The following is a 6,754-nucleotide window of genomic DNA, read 5'->3' on the forward strand; positions in this document are numbered from 1 at the left end:
CTTTTATAGTCCTTCTGCAGGTGTGACACTTTCTGAATGGTTGCATGACAAGCAATCATTGTGTACTTGTCTCAACACAAGATAGTACGATGAAGCATTCAATTGTTACGCATGAGCTGCAATTCTCTCATGTGTTATTTTCATTTCATAGCCAGTTTTTAGTGTTTCTATAATTATTTCCATGTTTATCCCATGCTTTAAAAAAAAAAAAAAACGGGGGGATATTGTAATCGGCTCCGTCTGTCTGTCCGTCTGTTATGCTACCTCCACCAAAACGGTTGTGCAGAAATTCACCAAACTTGGGAGTTATGATCACCACATGGCACGACGGTGCACGAGCAGTATCACTTGGCCCCGTCCCCTGGAACAGGGTCAAAAGGTCAAATACAAAAAAACAAAAAATACAATTACACGCACATTAAAAAAAAAAAATTTTTGAAACAAAACTTTGTATATACAATCAACATTGGGGGACGCATGAAATATGTAACGATTTTGGGGGATTTGACCTCCTTTTCATGTCTCAGGGAATTGGGACTGGGGGGTCACAGGGGTTAAAATGTAAAAAAAAAAAAAAAAAACTCAACATTTGATATTGGGTCATTCCTCGTGGAACTATTTGCCATTTTTCAACTTTTAAGTTGCTTTAGGTGAGAAGTGTGGGGATTAGTGATGGCATGTCATCGACTTTGCTCGAGTAGTTTACTTGTATCTTTCAATGCACAAAAGTCCCAAGCTATCACTCCGTCACACCATAAGTTTGAGCTGTTGAATCCTCCAGTTTACTTCTCTGGCCAATGTAAAAGGTTCGATCCCTAGAGGTATTCAGCATCGCTATCCGCCGCAACCTTTATTGGTCAGCCTGTCACAAATTATTTACTTGTGTCTGTTATGCAGTGTATGATTGAGTGCAATGTCAACGTTTGTATGTCTAATTCGATAGAGAACAGTTTGTTGTATATAACTGTGTATATGTTTGTTGGAGGAGGAGGAGGTTTATGTTGAAAGTAAAGTAAAAGTATAAAAAAAGGGATAAGTTATAATGTTATAGTTAGATCTAAAAACTTGTGTAGCAAGATCGCTGGGGTTTGAGATATCTCTGGTTACTTCTCGATGTAGAAGTACAAGCAGTATGTGGAGGGAGTGACTTTTGTGAATGTTCTCTCCCTCTCTCCCTATCTCTCTCTCAGGATGTATAAATGGGAAGCATAATATAAACGAGAGAAGGAGAACGATCATTAAAAAAAAATTTGTTTTCTTGTGTACTGTGCCATGTGTAAGACTTGTGTTTTACTCTGAAATTAACTCAAGTTTGGAGTTCCCCAGCCTGCCAGTGCAAATTGATTGATGAAAGAGCCGTTTGGTCTTGCGACATCCTAACCCTAAGGATGGCAGATACCTTTCGTATTCTCTACAAAGCCATATTTACTGTGATGCATCCAGATCTCAGTGTACAACGCCTTCATGTGAAAAACAGTACTATGGATTACGCAACTTCACTCTGGGCTTGTTCAGTTGCTTCCATCTTGTTTCTATGGAGGCTGTCAAGTCGAAAGTGTTTCATATTATTGGAATCTCCCTGGGTCTGTCTTCTTGTTGCCCACCACGGGCAGGTTGGTGGACTTTGTTTTCTGTTGCTTCACTTCTGGCTTCTGTGTTGCTCATCATAAGTAGACCCACCATCTCTCTCTTCTGCCAACCCACAGCCCCCTGTCCCTCCATTGGATTGCATGAATTCTTACTGAAAACCATAACTGGTTTCCCTCCCTAAGTCGAAGCTGGATTCTCAGCTACGTACTCCTATTCTTCAATCTGTCGAACAGAGTGCCTGTATCTGCTGTCTTGTCCTCCTTTTCTATCCAGTCTTGCAAGCATGCCATCCTTCATCACCTCGTACTTTCTGCCATACCCGCTATCTGTCTCTTAACCATAAAATGACAACTCTGCTCTCACACCGCCCATACCTTTTTATTAGTCGCCTACTGGTTTCATCGGAGGGGACTATACGTTTGTTCTGTGTCTGTCCATCCGTCTGTCTCGCCGATGGTTTTACAGACTTTTTCCCCCATACCCTTTGACACATTCAACCGAAACTTGGTACACGGCTTTATTATGATAAGTTACAGAACAAGTTCGAGTTTCAGGGCATTTTGTCAACTTTTCAGAGTTATTCCCTTTTTGGACTTAGAAAATATCACATGGGTAAGGTATATGTATTACAAAACAATTCTCGCTGTTTAAAAAAAATGTATCTTTCTTCACCCTCTTTCATTTCTAGCACTCAACTATTTGTTACCTGTGTCACCGAAGGTGGACAGAAGTTATATTTTCACCCGTTTATCTGTTTGTGAGCAGGGAATCTCAAAAAGTTGTGGACAGGTTTTGACAAGGCCAAATCGATTGGATTTTGGTGAAGATCCAGATCCATCCATCCATCAGGAGCATACTCTGTACAGAGCATCAGTGCTGCCAAAGCAGTCTCTTGGGCTATTGGGCACAATTTTGGACGGGTCACCACTCCAACACGGGATACTCAAATGCCTCAATCATCCCAGCAAGCTGGTACGCATTTTGTTGACCTCAGAAGGATGACAGGCTGCGTCAACCCCACCTGGCATTAATCCAACAGCCAAGTAAGATTTGAACTCAGGACGCTAGGATCCCAAGTCCTCCACCCGAACAATTAAGCCAACACCAGTCATGAAATCCAGATCCCGATATGATAATTACGTTTGCCAACGAAGGTGAAGGAGGTTATGTTTAACACTCTCTGTCTGTCTTGTCTGTCTGTCTGCCTGCAGGATATCTCAAAAAGTTGTGCACAGATTTGGATGAAATTTGGTGAGCAGGTTGGGAGTGTGACAAGGATGAACTATTTAGATTTTGGTAAACATCCAGATCCGGATCCGGCCACTAGAATTTTTGAAGTGATTCTTCACCATTGAGAGATAGGGCCAAAGACGATATATATATATATATATATATATATATATATATATATATATATATATATATATATATATATATATATATATATATCTTCTTCTTCTTCTTTCGGCTGCTCCCGTTAGGGGTCGCCACAGCGGATCATCCGTGTGATCCGCATAGTGATTTGGCACAGGTTTTACGCCGGATGCCCTTCCTGACGCAACCCTGGTCGCCTCTTACGACACAGGGATATAGTACACCTATTTTAACCGGGGTATACACCGGCCCAGTACACTGGTACTCATTTCGCCGACCTCGGAAGGATGACAGGCTGAGTCAACCCCCTGGTGTATTAACTTAGTGGCCCAACGGGGCTTGAACTCAGGACCTTTTGGATCCCAAGCCGCTGCCCGAACCACTGCGCCAACACCAGGCATATATATATATATATATATATATATATATATATATATATATATATATATATATATATATATATATATATATATATATATATATATATATACATACATACATACACATGTTGTTGCGGATCTTGGAACCACATGCATCCAAAAGATCGTGGTCCCAAGACAGTTATTCCATTATTATATGTGTAGGTAGTCCCTTCCCTTTTGTCTAGCAGGACAACAGGGGCATGCGTTGCGATGATCTCATAGCTGGGTTTGCTTACATCATTTTTTCTTCATTTCGTCCCTACTCTTCTTTTCTGATTATTCCTGAGGTAAATGTGAGCCACATGCACCTTCTCTGTAAAATGGGTCCTTGCGGAGGCCAGCGCGTGCGGCGCCGCTGCGAGGAAACGATGACACGTGAGCATTAACAGTGCAGAGCCCTCGTTCCCAAGCGAACCCTCAACTCAACGTGTGCGGCGAGTCGTACAGTGCACTTGGCAATTCGGGATTATCAACTCAAGCTTCCGATGATCTGGGGAAGATTGCCTGCCGGTTGCATTAAAAAGGCAAACGAATAAATATCTCTTAAGAGGCTGCACGACTGGTGTTTTTCACAACACAGGAAACACAACCAGCATGACGCCCACGCTGCACGAAACACGTACGGAGGCCGATAAAGGCGACTCCACGCCGCGTTGGGCGGGATACGAGTGTGCGAAGTAAAAGCGGCGCGTTCCTTTTCAACCAAATATCTGATACATATTGGTGTTCGCCATGTGCATACGCTTGCAGAGTCCTGCGGATGTGAGCGCTGGCCACGTGCGTAATGGCTGAACCACACGCACTGTATGGAATGTGCTCGAAGGCAGACACGTACGCCACTTGCGAAACATGCATGGATTTATCGATAACATCATACCTTCAGCCCTCGCTGGCACCAGCGGATTCCCCACCAATGGTGAACGTCTTCTCGTCTCTATGGCCAGTGAAGCTGCGATCGAGACGGGGAATGTTGTACAGTGTGGGCCACGTTGGCGCGCGCGGAGCGGGCATGTTGATCGGCGCTGGTCGGACGGCCGAGCGGGCATGCGGGACCCTCGGCCGGTTGCCAGGGCATGGCCCGGGGGTTTTTGGAGATGATTCGCGTACCAATTTCGGTGTGGGGGATTCTTGTCATGTCGTGGGGTCGGAGTAGAATATTTTGTCTGTTTGTTTCTGTTTGTTTCACCCCTCTCTGTCTGCTGATTCACTTGGGATTTTTTGGAAGAACTTCATATTGGAGGCTTGAGTGGCTGCCTTCATTTTCTGTTTGTAGACCCCCTTGCTTGTAGACATTTCAGGACATTCTCCATCTCCCTATGCACCTTAGAACTTGTCCTGCAGTCGGGATCATGCTCATCATGAACATCTCGCACAGAATGACGGAGCACGAACCGCTCGCTCAGGATGGTGGAGCACGAACCACTCACTCAGGACGGCAGAGCACGAACTGCTCGCTCAGGATGGTGGAGCACGAACCGCTCCTTCAGGATGGTGGAGCAGGAACCACTCACTCAGGACGGCAGAGCATGAACCGCTCACTCAGGATGGCGGAGCACGAACCACTCACTCAGGATGGCGGAGCATGAAACGCTCGCTCAGGATGGCGGAGCGCGAACCACTCACTCAGGACAGCGGAGCATGAACCGCTCGTTCAGGATGGCAGAGCACGAACCACTCAGTCAGGACGGCAGAGCATGAACCGCTCGCTCAGGATGGCAGAGCACGAACCACTCACTCAGGACGGCAGAGCATGAACCGCTTGCTGAGGTTGGCGGAGCACGAACCGCTCGCTCAGGATGGTGGAGCACGAATGGCTTGCTCAGGATGGTGGAGCACAGAGCGCTTGCTCAGAATGGCGGAGCACGAACCGCTCGCTCAGGATGGCGGAGCGCAAACCACTCACTCAGGACAGCGTAGCATGAACCGCTTGTTCAGGATGGCGGAGCACGAACCACTCACTCAGGACGGCAGAGCATGAACCGCTAGCTCAGGATGGTGGAGCACGAATGGCTTGCTCAGGATGGCAGAGCACAGAGCGCTTGCTCAGAATGGCGGAGCACGAACCGCTCGCTTCGGATGGTGGAGCAGGAACTGCTTGCTCAGGATGACATGACTTGGCAAAAGTGTCCAGAGTGAATGAAGTATTTGCTCAGAATGATGTAGTGAGGTCATTGTTGATGTTGTATTTAATCCGCACCATAGAGAAAATGCATTATCAGATCACATGCTACCGTTTAACAACTGCAGACTGTACTTCCCGATCAGGACATGAACTGTACCGCCATCCACGTGGGATGCCCAGATGGCGGTTAGGCACAAAAGCAAGCACTCCAATGAACTGGTTGGCATGCGAAAGCGATGTTCGAATGCCCAAACTATGTCTGAATTAGACAAATGAACTTTTGTAGTAGTGGGAACTGCTGTTAAATTCAAATCTGGAGCTTAAATTTTGGAATTCAGTTTAGTTTAAGAGATTTTCGAGGTTATTCAAATGCAGAAATGAAATGAAGCCAAGGACGCTGGCGTCTCTAAGAGCTTTATAAGCATTGCAATGTAACCAACTATTCATGGCTATGATCAACAGGCATTCGATCATTTGAGTGAGGAAAGTGAAAAAGACATAAGTGTAATTAAGAAGTCGTCGCGGTCTGTTCTAAGTCAATGCAGGGTTGAGCAGACCAAAAAACATGGCGGCTTCAGACCCCAGCGAGGTAACCCAGGAAACACCATAAGACCCCATATACAGTAGTGGCCAATAATCGCCTGATAAAGTATATAATTACATAAGGTCGTTAATTATCTTCAAACGGGGTGTTTTAGTGAACCCAAACACCCAATTATCACTCGTGCACTTCCTTGGAGTTCCCTTCGTGTGCATGCAAAGTTTTAGGCTGCTAGGTTTCATGGTTTTGGAGTTATGGATGACACACACACACACACACACACACACACACACACACACACACACACACACACACACACACACACACACACACACACACACACACACACACTTCCTCAGATCGCCACCTGCATTTATTTTTTTCATTATTTATATTTTAATTTATTACCTCTGCCACCAGAGGTGAAGGAGGTTATGTTTTCACCCGTATTCTGTCTGTGTGTTTGTTCGTTTGTGTGCAAGATATCTCAAAAAGTTTTGGATGGATCCAGATGAAATTTTGTGGACTGATTCGGTGTCTGACTAGGACAAATTGGTTAGATTTTGGTGAAGATCCAGATCCGGATCCGGCTACTAGAATTTTTTAAGTGACTTGACCATTGAGAGATAGTGCCAAAAACGATATCTCGCAAGATATCTCAAAAAGTTGTGGACGGATTCGGATGAAACTTGGTGGACGTATTTG

Source organism: Eptatretus burgeri, chromosome 2, assembly GCF_056783735.1.
Source record: "Eptatretus burgeri isolate ZD-2024b chromosome 2, Ebu_testis_v1, whole genome shotgun sequence".
Classification (NCBI taxonomy): Eukaryota; Metazoa; Chordata; class Myxini; order Myxiniformes; family Myxinidae; genus Eptatretus; species Eptatretus burgeri.